General features: G+C 31.0%; 1 protein-coding gene and 1 long non-coding RNA gene across 2 annotated transcripts in view; one reads left to right on the top strand and one right to left on the bottom strand.

Annotated features, from left to right (window-relative positions):
* LOC136036305 (F-box/LRR-repeat protein 2-like) overlaps positions 1 to 15,202 on the top strand; it is a 102,128-nt gene that overhangs the window by 15,739 nt on the left and 71,187 nt on the right. The gene's annotated exons all lie outside the window — the stretch shown is intronic.
* Positions 8,296 to 15,202, bottom strand: part of LOC136036308 (uncharacterized) — an 11,273-nt gene continuing 4,366 nt past the window's right edge. Inside the window, exon 2 of the long non-coding RNA XR_010619689.1 lies at positions 8,296 to 9,097. This is a non-coding gene — a long non-coding RNA (uncharacterized LOC136036308). The remainder of the gene's footprint in view (positions 9,098 to 15,202) is intronic.

Raw genomic sequence — 15,202 nt, forward strand, 5'->3', positions numbered from 1 at the left:
GCAGGAGTTAAACTACGTAAAAATTGCGAATATACAACATTCTTGGCTTTCCCATTGTCTGTGCATATACAAAGCCGTATGTACTAATAATGACGTCATATGCAAACGCTCTTTTTACAAACAAACAAACATGCATACACACAACTCGTTTTTATATAGATAGATAGATAGATAGATACAATACAAATTAACTGCGTAAAACTTGCGAATATACAACATTCTTCGCTGTCCAATTGTCGCTGCATATAAATAGATTGTCAGGTTTACCGACCCTCGAACATGCAACGTACAATTGTCCATGGGAAAAACAATCAGTATTAAGATCTATACCACATTTTTCTAATGATTGACCTTGAGTTTTGTTAATGGTGATTGCAAATGCTAATCGAATTGGGAATTGCAATCTTTTAAATTGAAAAGGCAGATCCGTTGGAATCATGGGAATGCGAGGAATAAGAACAGCCTCACTCTCAAAACGCCCTGTCAAGATTGTGGCCTCTATTAGGTTTTCCATTGTTTTTTTTACGGCAAGTCGCGTGCCATTGCAAAGCTTTGGTGGGTTGATATTTCTTAAAAGTATTATTGGTACGCCTATTTTTAGTTGTAGCACGTGTGGTGGAAACCCTGAAAGATCTATGGAATTTAAAAATTCAGATGGATAATTAACCGCTTCATTTGGTTCCAAAACTGTGTCGACTGACTTGTAAAGGACTGCCTGGTCTCGAATCTTGGTCAAAACTATATTGTTGATTTCGTGGACGTCTATATTTTTGGGTGCGAGAACAACCCACTGGATGACACTAAATTACAGAAATCAGCAGGTAGTTGTATACGTCCTGAAATTGAGTCTATCGTATCATAAATGTCTTTTTGTTCCGACGTTAACTTGGAAATGTTATTTTGTACATACGACAATAGATCACTCGTACTGTAACTTTGTTCATGATCCAATTCTACACATGTCGAAACAGCAGCGATACGGTTAGGTGAAGGCATTCCCAAATCCTGAAGAGGTTTGTTTGCCATACGTACGCACAAATCTTCTATAATAACTAAAGTGTAGTTATAAATTTCTGATGTAAAATCAAAAGTCATATCTGACGTCTCTAACTGTTTTCGATGGAGTATATCTTCGGACATTTTTGACTTATATTTTTCCCATAACTCTGTAGGAGCTGATGGAGAGCAAGTTGTTAAAATGATGCCAAACAATGCACGAATTTGACTTGGGGTAGACGTTTCGCACGCGTCATTGATGCAGTTATCCCAGTGTTGGTCATTCTCCAATAAATTCAGAGCTTGGCATGCACTACGGTAAGTGTCATGTATAGTACCGTTTACAGTTCTCAAATACTCAAAGGATGTCGGACCGGGTACATTCACCAAAAGCAGGCGTAGAAAGAAGCATTCATGTTGATTGGGGTGAACGGTGTAGAGTCTTCCTATCGTGGTATCTTTGAAGATGGTAGGTTGGCCGTCGACTGATTTACCCTGTTTTCGACGTTCAAATACTTTATTTTTAGTATTCCACGTGTAATACGAAGGCACTTCAGTATACAGCAGTTTTTTTGCAAAAGAATCATTTTTGCAAAGCGAAAAAAAAGCTGTTAATTTTGTATCCGGTGGATTCAGGGCTCTTTGTTGCACGTTGGTTTCCGAGAAATAAACACGTTGACCATTCTGTAAATGTACCGCTAAGTGAACAACAGCTGGACTACGTTCATGTATCGGAAATGAAAGAATTCGCCAAACAGCTTCATTACTGCTTATGTATCTTCCAGCCTGATATTGTACGATTTCGTCGAAATCTTTGATTTCGGGCGGCAAGCCAAAAACTGCCATGTCACTGCCTTTGTTGACGTATTTACATATGTATTTGATTGCCTTTACGGAGTTATAGTATTCAACGTTTATGTGTGCATTAAATGTTTTTGATAATAATGGGGAATATGGAACAACCCACTGGTTATCTACTTCGATGGTGGTACCGTTACGCTTCTTTATTATTGCTGTTTTACCGCCATCTTCAGTAGATCTTCTTCTATATTGTGGGTAACCATCATTGCCAGTAATTGTGTTTGATACTAAAAGTCGAGGATATTGCTTTGTGCACCTTCCTTTGGCCATGCATGGTGAATTTTCGTTCAGTGCACCGCAAGGTCCATGTATCATATTTTTTACAATAATATCATGTAACCCCTTATCGACATTTTTATCAGGTATTTCAGCGGAAATCACATCATCAATTTCGTTCGAAGTAATTTTTTTATGTAGCCAGATTAGTATATGTGCGTGTGGCAAACCTCGTTTTTGCCATTCCACTGAGTACATCCAGCATCGCACTGACCCAAACACTTCAAGTTTTACTATGTAGTTTATCAGTGATTTCAACTTTTGCCGGAAGACACGGGCCGTAATGTCATGCCTGTGAACCGCCGATTGTCCTTGAAGTAAAAGCTGCAGTATCTCATCCCAAGATTGATTACATGTAAATGTAATAAATAAATCTGGACGACCCTAGAGACGAACATACGCAATAGCATCTTGAGCATATTCATGCATATGACGGGGACTGCCAGCATATGACGAAGGTAAAATTGTTAATCTTCCAACGTTTGTGGTATTACCGTCATTTATAACTGCATCTCGCAAATGAATGTATTGTTCAGAGCGGAGCTTGGTCTGATTCAGGCGGATATATAGCAAACCTTCTGATTCAATTTTAGCATACATATCAACGACAAATTGGTGAAACAATTCACGGCATTTTAAAATATAATTTTCTTCATTCTGCCGAATCATTAGTCTATAGGAATAATAATGCATTGCACTGCATTTCTTATTCATTTCTTTGTTAGTGGCTGGATTCATCAATTTAATATTAAAGTGATAGCCGTCGGCTCCATCCCAAAAAATGATAGGATATTGTAGGGCATCGTAGCATCGATGAGTTTCAGCTATTCTTAACAACTGAGCGTTTCGCTTATGAAGAATAATATCTCGAGGTAAAAACTGATCACCGACCATAACGATTGCCACTTCGTCGATAGTTGGAGCATTGTATCTACGCACATGTTGGCCAGGAGGCATTTTGTCAGCGGAAATCACAATTTTATGCGTATCAGTAGGCATCATATCGATGGCTGTTTTGAACAGACGCACTAAATTATTATTTTCGTGGAAAATATGTTACAATTGGGAAACGATTGTCCTTTCAACGTTGGGAGAAATTTCGCAACGTGCATTCAATTCAGAATTTCTATCACTGATGAAGTACAATTGTAAAAATTTATGATTCTCGCCTGAGAGTGGTAGAAGGGACCCTGCTTTATGATAAATTTGCCCTTTTACTTTGAAAGTAGACATAAATTGATCTGGATTTTCGATTTGGGCTCCAAACGACGTCATTTGGAAACATGAGTTATATTTTCTGATTTTTGACAAAAAACGCTTAGATTCTGACGTAGTTCCAGTAAGGAAAGTCTTCAATGGCTCTGGTGGTGCAGCCAATAGAGGAAGTTTAACTTTTCCTGAGGCGCAACACATTCCCATTGTTTCACCATTGAATTTCAAGGCCTTGCAATAGGGACAAATTTTAGACATTGTCCCGATTTGAACACATCTACTCAAGCTATAATCATCGACTGGGCTGTACCTGAATGCCAGGCGAGAACTTTCAGGTTGCTCTGATTCCTCGGCACGCTTTCTTTTCTTACTTTCTCTATCAGCAGCAAGCCTGATTTCTTGCTGTTCTTGTGATTCCTCGGCACGCTTTCTTTTCTTGCTTTCTCTATCAGCAGCAAGCCTGATTTCTTGCTGTTCTTGTGATTCCTCGGCACGCCTTCTTTTTTCACTTTTTCTTTTAGCAGCAAGTTTGCTTTCGCGTTGCTCTGGTAGTTCCTCGGCACGCTTTCTGTTCTTTCTTTCTCTATCAGCCTCAAGCCTGTTTCCTTGCTGTTCTTTTGATTCCTCGGCACGCTTTCTGTTCTTTCTTTCTCTATCAGCCTCAAGCCTGTTTCCTTGCTGTTCTTTTGATTCCTCGGCACGCTTTCTTTTCTGACTTTCTCTATCAGAGCAAGTTTTTTGGCATAGACTCTTTGAGCATCTTCATCGGCTTTTGCCATTGTAAGTTCATCAGTCATTTTAAACTTAAACATTAATAGATTTCTACGTGAACATATATGTCTTAAACATCTTTAATGACGTCACCGTCATAGCAAAAATGACGAAAACTAACTTCATGATTAAATATCTTTAATGACGTCACCGTCATAGCAAAAATGACGTATATATATATATATATATATATATATATATATATATATATATATATATATATATATATATATATATATATATATATATATATATATATATATATATATATATATATATATATATATATATATATGTTTTTAACTACGTAAAACTTGCGAATATACAACATTCTTTGCTGTCCCATTGTCTGTCCATATAAATAGATTGTCAGGTTTACCGACTCTTGAACATGCAACATATAATGGTCCATGGGAAAACAATCCGTATTCAGATCTATACCTCTTGATTCTAATGATTGCCCTTGAGCTTTGTTGATGGTGATTGCTAATCGACCATTCCCTGTGTCGCTATCGTCATTTATATATCCCCCTGTGCCCCCGGCGTCCCCTTTGTAGTTTTTTCCCTGTGTCCCGGTCGTCATTTATATTCCCTGTGTCCCGGTCGTCATTTGTGTCCCGGTCTGTGATTTCTCTTAGAGTGTCCCGGGCGTCATTTATATTCCTTGTGTCCCGGTGTCCCGGTCGTCATTTATATCCCCCTGGCGTCCCCGTTGTAGTTGTGTCCCTGTGTCCCGGTCGTCATTTGTATCCCGGTGTCCCGGTCTGTATATACATTCGTTTTTTAGTTTTGTTTTTCTCCTTTATTTTTCATTTTTTTCCTTTTTTCTTTTTTTTCTTTTTTAGTTTTTTTAGTTTTTTAGCTTTTTTAGTTTTTTTATTAGTTTTTAGTTTTTTTTTCTTTTTAGTTTTTTTGTAGTTTTTACCTTTTTTTTAGTTTTTTTTAGTTTTTTTTTACTTATGTCCTGGTCGTCATTTATACTCCCTGTGTCCCGGTCGTCATTTGTGTCCCGGTCGCTTTCTCTTTGAGTGTCGTCATTTATATTCTCTATGTTCCGGTGTCCCGGTCGTCATTTGTGTCCCGATTTCCCAGTCTGTCATTTTGTCAGTTGAAAACATGACGTCATTCGACACACAAACATGACATCACCCGACAGACAGACCCACACACACACAGACAACTTATTTTTATATATATAGATTGTTCCGAGTTTTCATCCGTCACGATGTCTAAGATTGAAAAGGATAAAGTTCAACTGGATGCAAAGTCAATTTAGTCCCTTCTTTCGATACTTCTGTGTTGCTGTTAGATTGTCAGGTTTACCGACTCTTGAACATGCAACATATAATTGTCCATGGGAAAAACAATCCATATTCAGATCTATACCTCATGATTCTAATGATTGCCCTTGAGCTTTGTTGATGGTGATTGCTAATCGAACATTGCCTGTGTCCCCGTCGTCATTTATATATCCCCCCTGTGCCCCCGGCGTCACCGTTGTAGTTGTGTCCCTGCGTCCCGGTCGTCATTTATATTCCCTGTGTCCCGGTCGTCATCCCAGTGTCTCGGTCGTCATTTGTGCCCCGATGTCCCGGTCTGTATATACATTCGTTTTTGAATTGGTATATGATGAAATAAAATTTTAATTTTTTCCCTTTTTTTCTTTTTAGTTTTTTTATTGGTTTTTACCTTTTTTTAGGTTTTTTAGTTTTTTTCTTTTTTCTTTTTAGTTTTTTTTTAAGCTTTTATCTTTTTAGTTTTTTTATTTTTATTTATATTTTTTTAGTTTTCTTTTTCTCCTTTATTTTTCAGTTTTTTTCCTTTTTTTAGTTTTTTTTCTTTATTAGTTCTTTTATTTTTTACCTTTTTTTAGTTTTTTTAGTTTTTTAGCTTTTTTTAGTTTTTTTTTATTAGTTTTTAGTTTATTTTATGGTTTTTTCCTTTTTTTAGTTTTTTTTAGTTTTTTACCTTTTTTTAGTTTTTTTTTAGTTTTTAAGCTTTTTTAGATTTTTTTTTTCTTTTTAGTTTTTTTTGTAGTTTTTACCTTCTTTAGATTTTTACTTCTTTTATATTAATGCTAAAGCCAAGGTTCGAACCTTTTTTAGTTTTTTTTCGTTTTTTCTTTTTATTTTTTTTTGTAGTTTTTATCTTTTTTAGTTTTTTTTATTTTTATTTATATTTTTTTAGTTTTCTTTTTCTCTTTTATTTTTCAGTTTTTTACTTTTTTTTAGTTTTTTCTTTTTTTAGTTTTTTTTAGTTTTTTACCTTTTTTTAGTTTTTTTAGTTTTTTAGCTTTTTTAGTTTTTAAGCGCCACCCCAACAGCTAGTATACACTACGGTAAGTGTCATGTATAGTACCGTTTACAGTTCTCAAATACTCAAAGGATGTCGGACCGGGTACATTCACCAAAAGCAGGCGTAGAAAGAAGCATTCATGTTGATTGGGGTGAACGGTGTAGAGTCTTCCTATCGTGGTATCTTTGAAGATTGTAGGTTCTTCAGTCATTTTACAATTAGAAATTTCTCTTTCAACGGTCTTCTTACAATTAAAAATTTGTCTTTGAACGATATTCTTAAATACCTGTGACCTGGTCGTCATTTATATTCCCTGTGTGTCCCGGTATCCCAGTCTGTAATTTCTCTTTGAGTGTCCCGGTCGTTATTTATATTCCCTCTGTCCTGGTCGTCATTTGTGTTCCGGTCTGTAATTTCTCTTTGAGTGTTTTTTCTTTTTAGTTTTTTTTTAGTTTTTTACATTTTTTCTTTTTTCAGTTTTCGTTTTCTTCTTTATTTTTCAGCTTCACTATGAAATACATATCGCCGAACCTCTGTTTTTTAACTAAAATCTGATAGACATTGATGACCTTATCCAAGTCAAAATCCCAAACCCAATCATCATTGCTATCATTTTCAGTTTTGATATGTTTTGATTCTCGCTGTCCAGGTGGATCTTCATCTAACTGCGCGGTTTTGCGTTCTTTAGCCTCAAGCCTGTTTCCTTGCTGTTCTTTTGATTCCTCGGCACGCTTTCTTTTCTGACTTTCTCTATCAGCAGCAATTTTTTTGGCATAGACTCTTTGAGCATCTTCATCGGCTTTTGCCATGAAGTCAACTAAAAATGACGACAACTAATTTCATGACCTCAGCCGACACAGAAACATGACGTCACCTGATCCACAGATCCACAGACAGACAACTTATTTTTATATATATAGATATATATATATATATATTCTAGCTGTTGGGGTGGCGCTTCGCGCCACCCCAACACCTAGTTGGTGGGGGCGCTTAGCGCCCCCCCCAAGCCCCCCCGCGCGCGTAAGTCGTTACGCGCCATATTAGTTACGCGCCATTGTAGTTGTGTCCCTATGTCCCACCTGTGAATATAGATATATATATATATTATATATATATATATATATATATATATATATATATATATATATATATATATATATATATATATATATATATATATATATATATAGATATATATATATATATAATATATATATATATATATATATATATATATATATATATATATATATATATATATATATATATATATATATATATATATATATATATATATGTTTTTAACTACGTAAAACTTGCGAATATATAACATTCTTTGCTGTCCCATTGTCTGTGCATATAAATAGATTGTCAGGTTTACCGACTCTTGAACATGCAACATATAATGGTCCATGGGAAAACAATCCGTATTCAGATCTATACCTCATGATTCTAATGATTGCCCTTGAGCTTTGTTGATGGTGATTGCTAATCGACCATTCCCTGAGTCGCCATCGTCATTTATATATCCCCCTGTGCACCCCGGCGTCCCCTTTGTAGTTATGTCCCTGTGTCCCGGTCGTCGTCATTTATACTCCCTGTGTCCCGGTGCTTTGTTGATTGCTAATCGAACATTCCTTTTGTCCCGGTCGCTTTCTCTTTGAGTGTCGTCATTTATTTAGATTGTCAGGTTTACCGACTCTTGAACATGCAACATATAATTGTCCATGGGAAAAACAATCCATATTCAGATCTATACCTCATGATTCTAATGATTGCCCTTGAGATTTGTTGATGGTGATTGCTAATTGAACATTCCCTGTGTCCCGGTCGTCATTTATATTCCCAGTATTCCGGTCGTCATTTGAGTCCCAGTGTTCCCCTTTTAGTTTTTTTTTTTTATTGGTTTTGACCTTTTTTTAGGTTTTTTAGTTTTTTTCTTTTTTCTTTTTAGTTTTTTTTTGAAGTTTTTATCTTTTTAGTTTTTTTTATTTTTATTTATATTTTTTTAGTTTTCTTTTTCTCCTTTATTTTTCAGTTTTTTTCCTTTTTTTAGTTTTTTTTCTTTTTTAATTCTTTTAGTTTTTACCTTTTTTAGTTTTTTTTAGTTTTTTAGATGAAAATTTTTTTTAGTTTTTTTCCTTTTTTTCTTTTTAGGTTTTTATTGGTTTTTACCTTTTTTTTAGCTTTTTTAGTTTTTTTCGTTTTTTCTTTTTACTTTTTTTTTTAGTTTTTATTTTTTTTTATTTTTATTCTTAATTTTATTAGTTTTCTTTTTCTCTTCTATTTTCAGTTTTTTCCTTTTTTTTAAGTTTTTTTTTTTGTTTTTAGTTTTTTTAGTTTTTTTTCCTTTTTTTCTTTTTAGTTTTTTATTGGTTTTTACCTTTTTTTTAGCTTTTTTAGTTTTTTCGTTTTTTCTTTTTACTTTTTTTTTTAGTTTTTATCTTTTTTATTTTATTTTATTTTATTTTTAATTTTATTAGTTTTCTTTTTCTCTTCTATTTTTCAGTTTTTTCCTTTTTTTAAGTTTTTTTTTTTAGTTTTTAGTTTTTTTAGTTTTTTAGTTTTTTTAGTTTTTTTAGTTTTTTAGCTTTTTTATTTTTTTTATTAGTTTTTAGTTTTTTTGTAGTTTTTGCCTTTTTTTAGTTTTTTCAGTTTTTTTTTTTAGTTTTTAGTTTTTTACCTTTTTTGTGGATCGTCACCTGATCCACAGATCCAAACACAGACAACTTATTTTTATATATATAGATATATATATATATATATATATATATATATATCTATATATATAAAAATAAGTTGTCTCTCTGTGGATGGATCAGGTGACGTCACCTGAAAAAACTGGATCAGGTGACGTCAAAACTGAAAAAACTAAAAAAAGGCAAAAACTACAAAAAAAACTAAAAACTAATAAAAAAATAAAAAAGCTAAAAAACTAAAAAAACTAAAAAAAGGCAAAAACTACAAAAAAAAACTAAAAACTAATAAAAAAGCTAAAAAACTAAAAAAACTAAAAAAAGGCAAAAACTACAAAAAACTAAAAACTAATAAAAAAAATAAAAAAGCTAAAAAACTAAAAAAACTAAAAAAAAGGTAAAAAACTAAAAAAACTAAAAACTAAAAAAAAGGAAAAAACTGAAAAATAAGCTAAAATAAAGGTAAAAACCAATAAAAAAACTAAAAAAAAAACTGAAAAAACTAAAAAAAGGCAAAAACTATTAAAAAACTAAAAACTAATAAAAAATTAAAAAAGCTAAAAAACTAAAAAAAAACTAAAAAAAACTAAAAAAAAGGTAAAAAACTAAAAAAAATAAAAAATAAAAAAAACTAAAAAAAGGAAAAAACTGAAAAATAAGCTAAAATAAAGGTAAAAACCAATAAAAAACTAAAAAGAAAAAAAGGAAAAAACAAAAAAAATTTTCATCTAAAAAACTAAAAAAAAACTAAAAAAGGTAAAAACTAAAAGAACTAAAAAAGAAAAAAATAAATGACGACACTCAAAGAGAAAGCGACCAGGACAAAAGGAATGTTCGATTAGCAATCAACAAAGCACCGGGACACAGGGAGTATAAATGACGACCAGGACATAAGTAAAAAAAAACTAACAAAACTAAAAAGAAAGTAAAAACTACAAAAAAACTAAAAAGAAAAAAACTAAAAAAAGGCAAAAACTACAAAAAAAAATAAAAACTAATAAAAAAGCTAAAAAACTAAAAAAACTAAAAAAAGGCAAAAACTACAAAAAAAAACTAAAAACTAATAAAAAAAATAAAAAAGCTAAAAAACTAAAAAAACTAAAAAAACTAAAAAAAGGTACAAAACTAAAAAAAACTAAAAACTAAAAAAAAAACTAAAAAAAGGAAAAAACTGAAAAATAAGCTAAAATAAAGGTAAAAACCAATAAAAAAACTAAAAAAAAAACTGAAAAAACTAAAAAAAGGCAAAAACTACAAAAAAAAACTAAAAACTAATAAAAAAAGTAAAAAAGCTAAAAAACTAAAAAAAATAAAAAAACTAAAAAAAGGTAAAAAACTAAAAAAAAATAAAAAATAAAAAAAAACTAAAAAAAAGGAAAAAACTGAAAAATAAGCTAAAATAAAGGTAAAAACCAATAAAAAACTAAAAAGAAAAAAAGGAAAAAACTAAAAAAAAAATTTCATCTATAAAACTAAAAAAAACTAAAAAAGGTAAAAACTAAAAGAACTAAAAAAGAAAAAAATAAATGACGAGACAAAAGGAATGTTCGATTAGCAATCAACAAAGCACCGGGACACAGGGAGTATAAATGACGACCAGGACATAAGTAAAAAAAAAAACTAACAAAACTAAAAAGAAGGTAAAAACTACAAAAAAACTAAAAAGAAAAAAAAACTAAAAACTAATAAAAAAACTAAAAAATCTAAAAATCTAAATAAACTAAAAAAGAAAAAAAAAGGAAAAAAATAAAGGAGAAAAACAAAACTAAAAAACGAATGTATATACAGACCGGACACCGGGATACAAATGACGACCGGGACACAGGGAATATAAATGACGACCGGACACAGGGACACAACTACAACGGGGACACCGGGGGAAACAGGGGGATATAAATGACGACCGGGACACCGGGACAGGGAATGGTCGTCTGTCGAGTGACGTCGTGTTTGTCCGCATATGACGTCTGAATTATTTCACACTAATACAAAAGAAGAAAAAAAACTAAAAAAGGTAAAAACTACAAAAAAACTAAAAAGAAAAAAAACTAAAAAAGCTAAAAAACTAAAAAAACTAAAAAAAGGTAAAAAACTAAAAACTAGAAATAAGAGAAAAAGAAAACTAAAAAAATATTAATAAATATAAAAAATATAAATATAAATCTATATATATAAAAATAAGTTGTCTGTGGATCTGTGGATGGATCAGGTGACGTCACCTGAAAAAAACTGGATCAGGTGACGTCAAAACTGAAAAAACTAAAAAAAGGCAAAAACTACAAAAAAAACTAAAAACTAATAAAAAAAATAAAAAAGCTAAAAAACTAAAAAAACTAAAAAAAGGCAAAAACTACAAAAAAAACTAAAAACTAATAAAAAAGCTAAAAAACTAAAAAAACTAAAAAAAAGGCAAAAACTACAAAAAAAACTAAAAACTAATAAAAAAAATAAAAAAGCTAAAAAAATCTATATATATAAAAATAAGTTGTCTGTGGATCTGTGGATGGATCAGGTGACCTCACCTGAAAAAACTGGATCAGGTGACGTCAAAACTGAAAAAACTAAAAAAAGGCAAAAACTACAAAAAAAACTAAAAACTAATAAAAAAAATAAAAAAGCTAAAAAACTAAAAAACTAAAAAAAGGCAAAAACTACAAAAAAAACTAAAAACTAATAAAAAAGCTAAAAAACTAAAAAAACTAAAAAAAAGGCAAAAACTACAAAAAAAACTAAAAACTAATAAAAAAATAAAAAAGCTAAAAATCTATATACATAAAAATAAGTTGTCTGTGGATCTGTGGATGGATCAGGTGACGTCACCTGAAAAAACTGGATCAGGTGACGTCAAAACTGAAAAAACTAAAAAAAGGCAAAAACTACAAAAAAAACTAAAAACTAATAAAAAAATAAAAAAGCTAAAAAACTAAAAAAACTAAAAAAAGGCAAAAACTACAAAAAAAACTAAAAACTAATAAAAAAGCTAAAAAACTAAAAAAACTAAAAAAAAGGCAAAAACTACAAAAAAAACTAAAAACTAATAAAAAAAAATAAAAAAGCTAAAAACTAAAAAAACTAAAAAAACTAAAAAAAGGTAAAAAACTAAAAAAACTAAAAACTAAAAAAAACTAAAAAAAAAGGAAAAAACTGAAAAATAAGCTAAAATAAAGGTAAAAACCAATAAAAAACTAAAAAAAAAACTGAAAAAACTAAAAAAAGGCAAAAACTACAAAAAAACTAAAAACTAATAAAAAAAGTAAAAAAGCTAAAAAACTAAAAAAACTAAAAAAACTAAAAAAACTAAAAAAAGGTAAAAAACTAAAAAAAATAAAAAATAAAAAAAAAACTAAAAAAAAGGAAAAAACTGAAAAATAAGCTAACATAAAGGTAAAAACCAATAAAAAACTAAAAAGAAAAAAAGGAAAAAACTAAAAAAAATTTTCATCTAAAAAACTAAAAAAAACTAAAAAAGGTAAAAACTAAAAGAACTAAAAAAGAAAAAAATAAATGACGACACTCAAAGAGAAAGCGACCAGGACAAAAGGAATGTTCGATTAGCAATCAACAAAGCACCGGGACACAGGGAGTATAAATGACGACCAGGACATAAGTAAAAAAAAAAATTAACAAAACTAAAAGAAGGTAAAAACTACAAAAAAACTAAAAAGAAAAAAAAACTAAAAACTAATAAAAAAACTAAAAAATCTAAAAATCTAAATAAACTAAAAAAGAAAAAAAAAAGGAAACAAATAAAGGAGAAAAACAAAACTAAAAAACGAATGTATATACAGACCGGTACACCGGGATACAAATGACGACCGGGACACAGGGAATATAAATGACGACCGGGACACAGGGACACAACTACAACGGGGACACCGGGGGAAACAGGGGGATATAAATGACGACCGGGACAAAAAAACTAAAAAGAAAAAAAAACTAAAAACTAATAAAAAAACTAAAAAATCTAAAAATCTAAATAAGCTAAAAAAGAAAAAAAGGAAAAAAATAAAGGAGAAAAACAAAACTAAAAAACGAATGTATATACAGACCGGGACACCGGGATACAAATGACGACCGGGACACAGGGAATATAAATGACGACCGGGACACAGGGACACAACTACAACGGGGACACCGGGGGAAACAGGGGGATATAAATGACGACCGGGACACCGGGACAGGGAATGGTCGATTAGCAATCACCATCAACAAAGCTCAAGGGCAATCATTAGAATCATGAGGTATAGATCTGAATACAGATTGTTTTCCCATGGACCATTATATGTTGCATGTTCAAGAGTCGGTAAACCTGACAATTTATTTATATGCAAAGACAATGGGACAGCAAAGAATGTTGTATATTCGCAAGTTTTACGTAGTTAAAACCATATATATATATATATATATATATATATATATATATATATATATATATATATATATATATATATATATATATATATATATATATCTATATTCACAGGTGGGACATAGGGACACAACTACAATGGCGCGTAACTATTATGGCGCGTAACGACTTACGCGCGCGGGGGGGCTTGGGGGGGGGCGCGAAGCGCCCCCACCAACTAGGTGTTGGGGTGGCGCGAAGCGCCACCCCAACAGCTAGTATAATATAAATTAGCAATCAACAAAGCACCGAGACACAAATGACGACCGGGACACAGGGAGTATAAATGACGACCAGGACATAAGTAAAAAAAAAAACTAAAAAAACTAAAAAAATGTTAAAAACTACAAAAAAACTAAAAACTAATAAAAAAACTAAAAAATCTAAAAATCTAAATAAACTAAAAAAGAAAAAAAAGAAAAAAGGAAAAAAATAAAGGAGAAAAACAAAACTAAAAAACGAATGTATATACAGACCGGGACACCGGGATACAAATGACGACCGGGACACAGGGAATATAAATGACGACCGGGACACAGGGACACAACTACAATGGGGACGCCGGGGGGCACAGTGGGATATAAATGACGACCGGGACACCGGGACACAAGGAATATAAATGACGCCCGGGACACTCAAAGAGAAATCACAGACTGGAACACCGGGACACAAATGACGACCGGGACAGGGGGATATATAAATGACGATGGCGACTCAGGGAATGGTCGATATGACGTCTGAATTATTTCATCATATACCAATTCGAAAACGAAAGTATACAAGCTGATGTAGCTGAGTTGGTAACGCGGTGGTAAAAACCAATAATAAAACTAAAAGACACAGGGACACAACTACAATGGCGCGTAACTAATATTGGTAGAGCGTTATGTTTCAGGTTGTAGATCTGAGAGGTTCAAACCTGAATACAAAGGAAGAAAAAAAAACTAAAAAGGTAAAAACTACAAAAAAAAAACTAAAAAAAGAAAGAAAAACTAAAAACAAAAAATTTATTTCACCAACCAATTCAAAAACGAATGTATTCAAACCCGAGTAGCTGAGTTGGTAACGCGTTATAATAAAAAGAAAAAAACTAAAAAAACTAAAAAAAACTAAAACAAGGTAAAAACTACAAAAAAAAACTAAAAGAAAAAACTAAAAACTAATAAAAAAAAAAAAAAAAAAAACTAAAAAAGAGAAAAAAAGGAAAAAAACTGAAAAATAAAGGAGAAAAACAAAACTAAAAAACTAAAAAGGTAAAAACTACAAAAAAAAAACTGAAAAAAGAAAACAGAAAAAAAAACTAAAAAAATGTAAAAACCAAAAAAACTAAAAAGAAAAAAGGAAAAAAAAAACACAAAATTTATTTCATCATATACCAACCAATTTAAAAACGAATGTATATACAGACCGGAACACAAGGTATTTATCTCTATATATATATATATATATATATATATATATATATATATATATATATATATATATATATATATATATATATATATATATATATATAAAATGACGTCGTTTGGTGCCCGAATCGAAAATCAAGATCAATTTATGCCTTCTTTCTAAGTAAAAGGGCAAATTTATCATAGAGCAGGGTCCCTTCTACCATTCTCAGGTGAGAATCATAAATTTTTACAACTGTACTTCATCAGTGATAGCAATTCTGAATTGAATG

This window comes from Artemia franciscana, chromosome 15 (genome assembly GCF_032884065.1).
Source record: "Artemia franciscana chromosome 15, ASM3288406v1, whole genome shotgun sequence".
Classification (NCBI taxonomy): domain Eukaryota; kingdom Metazoa; phylum Arthropoda; class Branchiopoda; order Anostraca; family Artemiidae; genus Artemia; species Artemia franciscana.